Source organism: Triticum dicoccoides, chromosome 5A (assembly GCF_002162155.2).
Source record: "Triticum dicoccoides isolate Atlit2015 ecotype Zavitan chromosome 5A, WEW_v2.0, whole genome shotgun sequence".
NCBI lineage: Eukaryota > Viridiplantae > Streptophyta > Magnoliopsida > Poales > Poaceae > Triticum > Triticum dicoccoides.
Window position 1 is genome coordinate 649,342,457 of NC_041388.1, and position 12,453 is coordinate 649,354,909.

Here is a 12,453-nt window from a genome sequence, read left to right on the forward strand (position 1 = left end):
CACAGGATCATGGTGATGCATAGCAACAAGAGAGAAGAGTGTGTCCACGTACCCTTGTAGACCGAAAGCGGAAGTGTTAGCACAACGCGGTTGATGTAGTCGTACGTCTTCACGGTCCGACCGATCAAGTACCGAATGCACGGCACCTCCGAGTTCTCCACACGTTCAACTCGATGACGTCCCTTGAACTCCTATCCAGCCAAGCTTTGAGGGAGAGTTCCGTCAGCATGACGGCGTGGTGATGATGTTGATGTTCTACCGTCGCAGGGCTTCGCCTAAGCACTGTTACAATATTATCGAGGTGGACTATGGTGGAGAGGGGCACCACACACGGCTAAAAGATCCAAGAGATCAATTGTTGTGTCTATGGGGTGCCCCCTGGCCACGTATATAAAGGAGTGCAGGAGGGGGAGAGGACCGACCCCTATGGCACGCCCTGGAGGAGTCCTACTCCCACCGGGAGTAGGATTCCTCCCCTTCCAAGTAGTAGGAGTAGGAGACAAGGAAGGGGAAGAGGGAAGAGAAGGAAGGAGGGGGCGCCGCCCCTCCCCCTAGTCCAATTCAGACTAGTCATTGGGGGGCGTGCGGCCTGCCTCTCTCTCTCTCTCTCTCTCTCTCTCTCTCTCCTAAAGCCCAATAAGGTCCATATACTTCTTCCCCCGTATTCCCGTAACTCCCCGGTACTCCGAAAAATACCTGAACCACTCGGAACCTTTCCGATATCTGAATATAGTCGTCCAATATATCGATCTTTACGTCTCGACCATTTCGAGACTCCTCGTCATGTCCCCGATCTCATCCAGGACTCCGAACTACCTTCGGTACATCAAAACACATAAACTCATAATATAACCGTCATCGAACTTTAAGCGTGCGGACCCTATGGGTTCGAGAACTATGTAGACATGACCGAGACACGTCTCCGGTCAATAACCAATAGCGGAACCTGGATGCTCATATTGGCTCCTACATAGATCTTTATCGGTCAAACCGCATAACAACATACGTTGTTCCTTTTGTCACCGGTATGTTACTTGCCCGAGATTCGATCGTCGGTATCTCAATACCTAGTTCAATCTTGTTACCGGCAAGTCTCTTTACTCGTTCCGTAATACATCATCCCGCAACTAACTCATTAGTTGCAATGCTTGCAAGGCTTAAGTGATGTATATTACCGAGTGGGCCCAGAGATACCTCTCCGACAATTGGAGTGACAAATCTTAATCTCGAAATACGCCAACCCAACAAGTACCTTCGGAGACACTTGTAGAGAACCTTTATAATCACCCAGTTACGTTGTGACGTTTGGTAGCACACAAAGTGTTCCTCCGGTAAACGGGGGTTGCATAATCTCATAGTCATAGGAACATGTATAAGTCATGAAGAAAGCAATAGCAACAAACTAAACGATCAAGTGCTAAGCTAACAAAATGGGTCAAGTCAATCACATCATTCTCCTAATGATGTGATCCCGTTAATCAAATGACAACTCTTTGTCTATGGCTAGGAAACATAACCATCTTTGATCAACGAGCTAGTCAAGTAGAGGCATACTAGTGACACTCTGTTTGTCTATGTATTCACACATGTATCATGTTTTCATTTAATACAATTCTAGCATGAATAATAAATATTTATCATGATATAAGGAAATATATAATAACTTTATTATTGCCTCTAGGGCATATTTCCTACACCATCTCCTTCCACCGGCAGCCATCCCTGCTCCGCTCCACCTCCTCGCCATCGTGCCGGTAGCTGCTGTCGGGCAAAGCCCGCGCGTGGTGGTGGCGGTGGGGCAAATCGGCTAGTCTCCTCTCCGTGGTGGTTGCTGGCACATCGACGATGATGGATGGCGAACGTAGGGCTCCGGGGCAGCGGCCCCTCTTCGAGGTGATGACGGTTGCGGTGGCCGCTTGGGCGGCTTCATGGCTGGGCTTGCAGGCTATATATGCGGTGCTGCCATAGCGGCAATGGTGGGGCTAGGAGTCGCCGGATCCAGCCAGGAGTGTCTGGTCCCTGTCTCTTGTCATGGTTAGCGCCTCGCCAAGTTTGGGCCTCCGTGGTTGTGGGTGGACAATTCATGAACATTTTTTTAAAATTCGGAAACATTTTTTTAAATTCGGGGACAATCTTGAAGTCATGAACATTTTCTAAAATTTGTGAACAATTTTGAAGTCATGAACATATTTTTGAAATTCATGAATATTTTTAATACACGAACAATTTTCAACTCCATGAACTTTTTTTTTGTAATTTGGAACATGGATTAAATACGGTAACAATTTGAATTCATAGCCACTTTTTCAATCCAGGAACAAATTTTGAAATTCATAAAAAATCAAATCCATGAACATTTTTTGAAACCCATGAACATTTTTCAAATTCACCCTACATTTTTTAAATCTTGAGCATTTTTCAAAAAACTAAAAAGAAAAAGGGAAAAGAATAATAAAAGAAAGAAAAGGAGAAACAAACGAAAGGGAAAAAAGACCCCCCCCCCCAACCCCTGCTTCGTGTTGTCCCAAACCACGGGGGAGCACGTTGTTGCGCCCTACACATATCTATACCCCAAATAGGAGCACTCATTTTCCTCCTTCCGACTAGTGAGAGAGACTTTTGGTTGCAACCCTCATCTAGCAAATCCTATTTTCAATAATAAAAAGTTAACACACAGAAGATGCAGGTCTACCTTCTAACGGGTTTATCACTATATACTCTCTCAATCCCATTTGTTAAATAGAAGTTTTATTCCATAATTGTAGTGTTACAGTCAAGAGGCAAAAGTTGCTCGATACATGGGGGGCTCCTTTGTAGTCAACTAGCGGTTGTACACTCAGTTGGATTATAGTTTTCCAGATGATTTGCAACCCTGTTTTGTTCCCGTTGAATCTTCTATGGTATAAACTCGTCATTCATCAAAGCTCTAATCTCCGCAATGAGATGTCCATAAGCTAAGCGAGCCAGTCCATCACCTGATAACACACATGGTGCCTCCGAGAAATCCGGTTGGACAAGAATTGAGAGGTTCGTATGTTGAATAGCCAACGCCATCCCTTGCATAAGAGCATGTTACTCCGCTTCCAAAGCATCTTTGCAGTTGAATATAAACTGATGGCAAAGATGACACTCCTACCATCCAATTGTAGGAATGATCCCTCAATAGATAAAAGCGGCATGGTGCACAGGCGATGGGGGATTGGGGGCCAAGGTGTAGCCGACACAGACTTTTCCTCCGAAACGTTCTATTCTTGATGGGCTGGCATCTTCCCCTTCAATATCCCCTTTTTTGCGAGAACCTTCTATGTCTCTTGTGTGGTATATCTCTAAGAATTACCAGTAGACTTCATGTAGCTATCAAAAAGTTCAGCAATAGCTTCTACCGGTACTAGTGTTGTATTATACTTTACAGTACTTGTTGAGACATAATATGTATCTGTCGGGGATATACCCCGCGGTATGACCCGGCTGGAGTTGTAAACTGGTTGATACTTGGTAAACCAGCGAATGGTAAACCGGCGAAGAGTTAAGACAGAGAGTCAAGACAGATGGCTAAGATAGATGGTAAACCGGCTGGTGGTAAACCGGCAGACAGTTAAGACAGATGGCTAAGAAAGGCGGTAAATCGGCGAGTGTTAAACCGGCAGAGTTAAGACAGATGGTAGCACTGGCAGGTGTTAAGTCAATCATAACCCGGCAGACAATGTTAAACCGGCAGACAATGTTAAACCGACAAACAATGTTAAACCGACAGACAATGTTAAACCGGCAGGTGTTAAGAAGCTCAGGAAGGAAAGTCAAAATAGTTTAAGTCTTAGTGCAAGATGGACTCTACATGTAACCTGCCCCTTTAACTTATATAAGGAGGGGCAGGGTTCCCCAAAGAGGGGACAAGCAAGAAGAAAGAATTTTAGGGCTAGACACAAAGAGGAGAGCCGGTTTACGGCGACTCCCTCGTGATGATAATGAGACCTAGCCTCAAACAGCATGTAGGGTTGTTAGCAGATGATGTTTTCCGGGGCCCGAAGCTGTCTAAATCCCTGTCTTGTGTTGCGTTTCTCGATTCCTCTCAACCCCTCTCAAGCTACCACGTAGGTGCGTTGGCCTCACGACTAAGTCCTCACCCTAGGACATCTGCCGTGACAATTCCACGACAGTTGGCGCCCACCATGGAGCTAAGCGCACGGTGGTGTTGAGTTCTTGGAGGGCGCTCTTCAAGGATCAAGAAGCTCGCAATTTGTCGAACGAAGAAGAACCGGTTTGGAAGGATCTATATCGTCTCCTTAGCAAGCAGCCGGAATGGGATATGAGATTTGAAGCGAAAGAGATTTAGGGTTATGTTTTTTACAAACCGCCGAAAAAATCATGGCGATCTACTGAGACCAAGACAAAGTATTATTTGAGTTGTTGTGGCTTAGGATGGAGTATGATGATTAATCCATGATGCAAATACCAGAGCTGTCGGATCATGAGTCGTCCACCCAGTTGCAATGTGCGGATGAAGGAAAAATCACCTGAAATCAAAATCAATTCTAACATGCTCGAAGTCCAGACACGACCCAGCATTGCGGCGAGTCACGAGGAGATTTAATTGTTGCTACTATTCATCTGAGGGAATCCCACAGCCGCGATAAGGCTGGTTGTAATGGGGAGTATCATATACTAGTATCATGCATATGATACTAGTGTATGATACTACCTCCCTAATGCATAGTATAATTTATCAATATCATGTAGTACTTTATTTATTATCATGCATGACACAAAGTAGCATAATATTTATTATGATACGGTATCATGATATGATACTCCACCATCTCTTTCTTCATTTAATGCTATGACACCTTATCAAAATTGCCTAGTTGACATGCATGATATTAGCTATAATACTACCATTACAACCATCCTAACCCGGACTCAACTATCGAGACACCTCAATAATCGCTGCTGTCCTCACTAAACCGGCCTTCAGGTAAACCGCCGTCTGCTACCCGAGATAATACCCGACTTCTAGTCCAAATCGTGGTTGCGCCTCGCCTCTCACCTGAGTCGCCTCGGGTCAACATTGACCCACCCGGATTCAACCACCTCAAGTCACCGAGCCATTGCTGCTGCCACTACATACTCTGAGAGCTGTGCCCGCCTCCAAGGTCTTCCTCGCTTCTGCCATGACCTGCTACAAGCCGGATTCGCCAGGATGCGATCTACAGTAACTTCTTGGAGCAGTACGGATACGACACAAAGAAAACTCAGGCCGTATTTATGAGACTACCGGTTGGACGCCTCGGTGACGGGGCCATGGTTTCGCTCCAATCCGTCGTCCCTACGACCGTCGAACCGCCGGACGCCGCCTCCATGGCTTTGTTAGCCTCAACCTGCTGGACTCTGTTTCCGCCACGAGCTGCCTGGAGCCACCACCGGGGCGGGGCCGAGCCGCCCATGCTGGCTGCCCACGCACTTCGCGCCTCTTCCTCGACCGCCGTCAGATGAGCTGCCGGCACAACCGTGACCCGCCTCTCGCCTTCGCCGTGGACGCGGTCAAGACCCGCCTGGGAGCCGCCCTGATCCGGCCTCGCCGAGCCACCAGCCTCCGCCGACAATCGCCGAGACGCTGTCGAGACCCGCTGCCGTTTCAACCACAGCCGCCGGCCTGCCTCTCTGCTCCAGGTTAAACTCCGTCTCGGGCTGTCGCAGGTCGGCCCAATCGTATCAGTCACCGGCTGGTGCCGCCGGCATCGAACCGGGCTCGTCTTCGCATTGGGCCGCCTCTGCCGTGGACGACGCGTCAAAACGGCCGTGCCCGGACCCCGGAGTCGCCGGTTTGCTTTCTAAAAACCACTGGACTGTTTCCGCGGACGACTCTTGCATGTTGAGTCGCTGTTGCCTGCTCCAAGCCACCGCGCTGTCGAAGCCGCTGCAGCAGTCGAGGCCTCCAAGCCGCCTTGGCTTAGTGCCGTTGTGGCTCCGTCCCTGAGCTCGGCCTCGCCAAATCGCTGCGCCACGCTTTCTCGAGCTGGCCACCGCCGCAGCAATACCAAAACCGCCCGGATTTTTGCATCTCGCCTCGTCCGTGGCCACGCCGAACCGCCGCGGTCGGGTCACCTCCGCCCGAGCTGGTCCTGATTCGCGAGCTGCCACCGCTGCCATGGTCAACATGTGCTGCCTCCATGAACGCCGACGTCCACACTTCGAGTCGCCGTACTTATCGCCACGGCGCTTCAGACCGACCACGTCGCCGGTTTGTTTCGCCCCCTTCGCAACCATGCTCGGATGTGCCGCCTGTACTGCCTGCGCCTTTTTCCGCCGGGTTGGCTTCCGGTTCACCACGTCAATGTTGCCCCTGCTATTGGCTTCTATTTCAAAACCGCCAAGAGTCGCTTCACCACTTCGGCCTTACCCTTGCATCTACCGCAAGTCGCCGCCGCTGTCGCAGGCCGAGCTTTGCTCCGGTGCTTCGTCTCCAGACCCGCCTGTCGTACCAAAGGCCGCTTCACCTTGCTCTGGTTCTGTACTCAAACTGGATGATACGTACTGAATTGGTCAAAGGACAGACGGTTTATCGCGAGCAGTCGGTCTAGACTGATTTATTTGGCAGCGGTCAGGAGGGCTTTGATCTTCTGGATAATAATAATCATATCGGCTATGACCAGCGGCTGCGTGTGGACAGCAACAACAAAAAAGTACTAATGAGCAGTGGCAACGGATCTGCTGGTATTGTTGTCCCTTATTAAAAAACCTACAGTAGCACACGCCCAACGCCCCGGACAAAGACATGATCGAGGCATGTGCCCACTAGCCCTGTTTGATGATGCACGCACATGCAATGGTGGTCAAAGGCCAAAAGAAAGAGAGAATAAGAAAAGTACTAGTATACATCTCATGGAAGGTCTACTGCAGCAATCCAGGAGTCAGGCAATCTGATTTTTGTTGTGGTATGCGGGATAAGCATAAACGCCAAGAAAGGCAGTACTAGTACTCCAACTGCTAGTCTGTATTTTGACTACGGGAAGACTATGGTGCAGAATACTACTCCAAGAGGTCGTTAGACGCGTCCGACGATTTAAAAGATCGGACAAAGTTAACGTCCGACTATATCATCCAATGTCGGTGCCCGCGATTGTCTCACAAGTAACCAGGTGCTATCTTTTCTATATACTTTATCAGCACATATTAGATTGTTTGCGAACAATTACTCTGGTCTATGATATTTTTTTCACAGGACCATTATCCCTTACAAAAAGGTGTTGCAAAAGGGGTGTGAGCAAATATTATTTTTTGGCACTAGCGCTCATCCTGCGTAGGTTGCCACCCCCGCTATATCAACACAGCATGGTTGACTCGCCCGTCCGCACCGGCTCACGACGCCGTGGCCAGCCCGTCTGTCTGTTCCCGCGGCTGACTCGGCCGTGATTGGTTTCACCTTCACCGTGCTGATGGTCAACTCCGCGGTGGATATTTTCTGGCCTAACATATCAGGTGAAGTCCATCCAGTATATTTTATATTATATATTGCTTTCTTAAAAGAGCAATTACTCCGGCTTGCAAAGTTATCTAATGCAGGACCCTAAACCGCCATATTGGTGCAATTTTAAAGGCCGTCAGAAAATTTCCGGCTTAAGAAAGAAGGATTCCGGTTTATAATCTGGTTCAAGGGAAAGCTTCCCGAAAAGCTTTGAAGCTCTCAGTATCCGGTTTAAGAATCTCCGGTTCAAAAAGAATAAATCTCTCGCAAGTTTGAGTTCTCAGAAAAGATTACGGGACCAAAGAGAGTCTGTTGCAGAGCACAGCTCAAACATAGGTGCCCCTTGAGCACAGCTCACAATATCATTTGGGGGCTTCCTGTTCAAACATAGGTGTATTCACCAAAGAGAACATAGCTACTACCCTCTTGATCCGGTTATCAAGCCAATATTATCATAAGGGGCCAAAAAGAGTCTGCTGCATAACACAGCTCAAACATAGGTATCACATGAGCACAGTTCACAATATCACTTGGGGGCTATGTTCGAACCATAGTCACACCTCTTGACAGGCTTAAAGCCACCAAGGAAATCACATGGGGCTCTGGTCGTATCCGAACCATAGCTTATACCCTCTTGATAAGCATAAGGGCACCAGGGAAATCACTTGGGGGCTTGGTCGTATCCGAACCATAGCTACACCTTTTGATAGGCATCAGGCCACCAGGGAAATCACTTGGGGGCTATGGGTTCGAATCATAGTTATACCTCTTGATAAGCATAAGGGCACTAGGGAAATCACTTGGGGGCTTGGTCGTATTCGAACCATAGCTACACCTCTTGATCGGCGCAATGCTACAATTATGACTACATGGGGGCTCTGGTCGTATCCGAACCATAGCTTAAACCCTCTTGATCATATATATACATCATCATATATTGCATCATACATCATCATTACATCATCATAGCATGTATCATATGTGCATGGATATACCGGCTTATATGACAGGAATCGGTTTTCAAACCAGGTTATATTATTCAAAATCTTCAATAGTCAACACGGCTGGATTTTTATGGTTATCAATAACCAATATTATGACTGAGGTTTTCAAAGTCGCTTTAGCGTAATCCTCGTCTTATTTTATCAACAGATATGATTTATTGTACAATGGAGGGAATAGTCCCGAGTCGCTGCAGGCTTACGACCCGGCACTTGGGGGATACATTGTCCAAATTGGGATTACATAAAATACACAAGTCTCATGTCGCTGCAAGCATGCACCATGACACTTGGGGGCTAATGCAAAGTCATTATTTGCTCACTTATTGAAGACCTCGACTTATCACATCGTAATGAGCCGACCCTTGGGGGCTACCAATTGCTCTTGTTAACAATTCAAGGTACATAAATTTTCATCTATTATTAAAGGATCCACTGCTCAGTTGGTAGAGCACAAAGCTCTTAACCTTGTGGTCATGGGTTCAAGCTCCATGATGGGGGTTACATCATATGATGATTTCATTAAATAATATATCAAGTCCCAGCTCAATATTATCTTATTAAGCCGGCCCTTGGGGGCTACACATTGCTGCTCAAGTTTACATGATCATATTTACAAAGTCCCTGCTCATTATTGCATAATAACCCGGCCCTTGGGGGCTACACTGGTTGAAGTTTTTCTGAGCATAAGGCAATTTCAAGTCCCAGGTTGCTGCAAGCATGACAACCTGGCACTTGGGGGCTACATATGTGGAATACTCGGTCCTGACTGGTGATTGAGATGAAAAACCTGGATTTCTTCAAGCTTGTGACATTCATATTGAAGCAAGTCTTAAGCTTTGCTATGCTACCTTCTTCAGACTTGGGGGCTACAAGTGATAGGCATATAAGAGATATATTTTCAAGCTTGATGTTAACCACAATTATGACCCGGTGCCATCAATATTTGTAAACCGGCAATGATAAACCGGCAAGTTCAAGTCTTAAACCGGCAAAGTTCTATATTCTTAAACCGGCTGAATATCAGATGAGTATTTCAAAGACCAATATTTTTGTTAAGCATTGGGAGCTGAGTTAAAGAAGTTATTCTTCACAATATTTCTCTATGACAAACCGATATCAACAAATTGATTATAAAGCTGGTCTATTGACTCGAATTTTATAGAAGAAGAAAGTGACAAGGACTTAAGGATAATCAAGATCAGTTTAACATGGATAAATCCAAATTAAACTGGGGGCTAATGTCGGGGATATACCCCGCGGTATGACCCGGCTGGAGTTGTAAACCGGTTGGGACTTGGTAACCCGACGGATGGTAAACCGGCGGAGAGTTAAGACAGAGAGTCAAGACAGATGGCTAAGACAGACGGTAAACCGGCTGGTGGTAAACCGGCAGACAGTTAAGACAGATGGCTAAGAAAGACGGTAAACCGGCGAGTGTTAAACCGGCAGAGTTAAGACAGATGGTAGCACTGGCAGGTGTTAAGTCAATCATAACCCAGCAGACAATGTTAAACCGGCAGACAATGTTAAACCGGCAAACAATGTTAAACCGACAGACAATGTTAAACCGGCAGACGTTAAGAAGCTCAAGAAGGAAAGTTAAAATAGTTTAAGTCTTAGTTTGAGATGGACTCTACATGTAACCTGCCCGTTTAACTTATATAAGGAGGGGCAGGGCTCCCCAAAAAGGGGACAAGCAAGAAGAAAGAATTTTAGGGCTAGACACAAAGAGGAGAGCCGGTTTACGGCGACTCCCTCGTGGTGATAATGAAACCTAGCCTCAAACAGCATGTAGGGTTGTTACCGGATGATGTGTCCCGGGGCCCGAAGCTGTCTAAATCCCTGTCTTGTGTTGTGTTTCTTGATTTCGCTCAACCCCTCTCAAGCTACCACGTAGATGCGTTGGCATCACGATTAAGTCCTCATCCTAAGACGTCTGCCGTGACAATTCCACAACAATATTACTGTTAAACTAGTTTCTTAAACACTAGCTATATATATGGAGCGTTTGGTTGCATTGTCGGGTGAGCTATAGCTACACTAGCCTAGCTCGGCTTTGCCAGCCTTACCGTAAGATGTGCGTTTGGATGCGTCAGTTTTGCTGGCAGTCACGTGATGGAACGTGTGTGGTCTCGTGTGGAAATTTTTTGCGCCAGGAGATTTGCTGTCGAGAGCGAGCCGAGCTGGCTTTCCTTGGCGGGCGAGTTTTTCCTGGTCTAGTGAGGCTAGCTGGCCCTTAAAAGCCAGGTTTTTTCTTCAATACCAAACACTGGTCCTTGCCTAGCGAGGCTATAACCGATTTTTGCGGAGGAACCAAACGGACCCGCCACGGCAACAACAAAATCGCTCCCATGATAGATAAACAGAGGGCAACGTTAGTTTCTTTTAACCAAGCGGCGCTATGGGTGGTTTGCTTCCCAGTGCCAGGGTCTTTCACTAGTGGTGGCCGCCCGCAGTTGGTAACTACTCCCTCCGTTTCTAAATATTTGTCTTTCTAGATATTTCAATGGCTACTACATACAGATGTATATAGACATATTTTAGAGTGTACATTTACTCATTTTGCTTCATATGTAGTCACTTGTTGAAATCTTCAGAAAGATAAATATTTAGGAACGGAGGGAGTACATTATCACTGGCGGGTTACTGATAGATGTTTTGCACCTGTCACTGGTTGTCACTGTAGATCTGATCTTTTTCTTTTAAGATGATATTATTTTTAAATTCATAATATATTTTAAAAATATATACAGTAGTATGTATCTTTTGATTGAAAGCCGGGGTTTACCTTATGTTGGAAAAATATTACTATTCCGCCTCGCACCGCGTGTGACAACCGTACATATGCTTGAGCATCGAGAAGGATCCATTCACCGGTGCACTGGACAGTACAAATGCATCACACAAACAAACAGACTTTTTATTTGATTTAGCAAAGACGCATATATGTAAATGGATACACGTGTTTATTTTTTACGGAGCAACATCAACTACTATCTCACAAGTGTTGCTGGGCATGGGCCACGTGCATGTACACCACACCGGCCGGTTCTGCTCATCTCGTCGGAGCTTTCTTATTTATTTTCGGCGCAACGTCGATCTCACTGTCTGGTGAGCTCGACTCGAGCGAGCGATCAATTCTTTTTGCACGGCGGCGGGCAGGGATTCTCTGGGAGGGCGGCGCGTCCATCCCCACACCGGAACGTCTTCACGGGGGCCTCGTCTGCACCACGTGGCAGTTGACGCAGCCGTCGCGGCACTTGGGGCCCACGTCGTCACAGAATTGGGCCCCCGACCAGGAGTTGCAGTGGTCGCAGCACTTCGGGAAATTGTCTGCACGCACGCATGAAATCAGATCAATCTATCACCGCATCAGTTAATTATATCACATGTACGTAGGCTATAAGGCTAAGATCTTAACGCCATCACAAAGATGCAGTCAGTCGTTGTTGGCGCCCGTACAGATATATTAGCTGCAACGACGATGAGCATCGGCAACGTACGTACCGTTGGCGGCCTGTGAGTGTGAGAGGATTCCCATGACCATGACGACCTGGAGGACGAAGATCGCCACCAGCACGCTGCTCTTCATCGTTGGTTGGTCCTAAACCTGTCGAGCAAAGCTCTTCATAGTCCTGTCTGCTCGTGGAGTGATGGTTTTGTTGTGCTTGTGTCTGGCCAAAGCCACAAGCAACTCTATATATAGATGTTCCATGCCAAACTTCTGCGTCATCTATCAATTGTTATCCTGGTGGATATGTGTTTGGGACAGACCCGTTTGACTCCTGGCTTAGCTTGGCCTTCCCCTGGCTTGGACCTGTTAGGCATACATCTCCAATTCTCCATCTTCCTCCAGTGCATGCACCTATTTCTCATAATTCCCTCAAAAACAAAACATATTTCTCATAATTATTAGTATTTCATATTATAATTTTTTGATTAATTTAATTCACAAATAAATCACGATGACATCGCTAAGAATATTAA

The 12,453-nt window shown here is 46.8% G+C and overlaps 1 pseudogene; it reads right to left on the bottom strand.

Annotated features, from left to right (window-relative positions):
• Nucleotides 1-11,600: 11,600 nt before the first annotated feature.
• LOC119300313 lies at nucleotides 11,601-12,058 on the bottom strand (annotated as a pseudogene).
• Nucleotides 12,059-12,453: the final 395 nt, after the last annotated feature.